This window comes from Pararge aegeria, chromosome 24 (genome assembly GCF_905163445.1).
Source record: "Pararge aegeria chromosome 24, ilParAegt1.1, whole genome shotgun sequence".
Lineage (NCBI taxonomy): Eukaryota > Metazoa > Arthropoda > Insecta > Lepidoptera > Nymphalidae > Pararge > Pararge aegeria.
Genome location: NC_053203.1, coordinates 777,131 through 778,985, shown reverse-complemented (window position 1 = coordinate 778,985; position 1,855 = coordinate 777,131).

Below are 1,855 nucleotides of genomic sequence, written 5' to 3'. Positions count from 1 at the left end.
TCCTAAATTGCCCTACCGAGACTGGGACACGGGAAACCCGGGACCTCCCATTTTAAACCACTGCGTTCACCGCTGAGTCAATGAGGTGAACAAAATTGTAATGTGATAAAACCATTTTCTGCTCTTATTTTTCACTGGTCTTATTTCCACTGTAAATTCTTAATAGCGGAGTAACAAGTCCACTTTCATGGTTTAGTCATCGGTCCCGTTTATTGTCACGCAACATGTGGTGGTAAACGTTTAAGCCCGCCATCCTGGAGTAAACCACCTCTCTCTTCTGTAAGATAAGTGTGTTTGCAGCAGAGGGAGATAAGTACTAGGTGATATGTAAGTATAATATTATTCCTTTGCATTAAATATGAAAAAAGCCCTGACTCAATATAGTTTACATTATTCTACTAGTCAAGCACTTTCGTTTGAGTTATGAAAAAATATGTAATTTGTCATTTTGTGGTGGCGGCCATCTTGAATTTCAAATTTGTCATAATGCATAGTATTCTACTAGTCCATCCATATTATTTGATACCTACACTGAGAGAGTTGTAAAAACATGTAATCCGCCATCGTGTGGCAATTTTTTATCAAAAATAACTAAGAACATTCCCGACGAATGCACCTTTCAAACTGAAAAACACAAAATCAATATCGGTTCTTCCGTTCGGGAAATAAGATGCCACAGACAAACACTCACACACAACAAGTCAAACTTATATCACCGCGTCATATATGCATAGGGGGTAAAAAAATGCTTAGTAAATAAATAGGATATAGTCCTCTACCTGAGTTTCCATTTATATCGTACCTACTAACATTGAGCCACTTTATTCAGTGCTTAATACACCATATCTTTTACATAAACATTCGGTTTATATCCTCGGGGCATCCTCAGGTTAGCGAAGACAGCTCAGCGGGAAAGAGTAGATTCTACTTTACATTTTTATGAGTTGAGTCCGTATATTTTAGTCTTCCGAGATATCCGTGTCTTTGATGTGCCGTTCATAATCAAAGTTAAAATGACGTTCCCGGATTTCACGTTATTTCTTGTACGCTTAAATTATTTTATCGTAGGTTTGATACCAGTAATATACCAGTAGTCCTAAATTCAAATCAAAAAGTTCAAAAAGTTCCTCAGCCTCTAAATTCAAATTCAAATTCAAAATTTCTTTATTCATGTAGGAGTATCACGGGCGTGAAGCGTTCATGCATATATGTTTACATCATTGTAAGGGGATGATGAACTTCGTTCGCCAATTTAAACCTAGAGCTACGAGTTCCAAACGCTCCCTGGTCTAAGAAGAGCCCACAACAAACTATTTCCAGGAGACCGATTTCGATTCTCAGAAATAACTTTTAACTTTTCGGATTTGTATGAGTTTTATAGTAATTAAATAGCATTTTTTTACCGGTGAAGGAAAAAATTGTTAGAAAAACTCCATGAGTTCTCCATTATGTTTTCAAAGGCGTGTCATCAAGATAAGTACACTAGTTGCCAAACAAACAAACAAACAAACATAGGCTTACTTTTACGTTTTTAATATCATATATTTTTATAGTATAGACTACTCAATATAGGTAACTAACTAACAGACTAACAAGGTATAATAGATAAAAAGTTTTAATTAACTTTGTGGTAAGCTGGAGAGTGAAAATAAAATAAAAGATTTAGTAACTAATAAATTTATTTACATATTCACATATAGTATTTTTAACATTGAAATAAGTATTATATAACTTATAGCTAGTACGCTCGGCAGCACAGCTCTCAACACAAATAATAATTATATTAATATAAATATCAATCAAATTGACACTATCGTCATTTATTTACATGACAATAAAAAAATCAAATTGCATC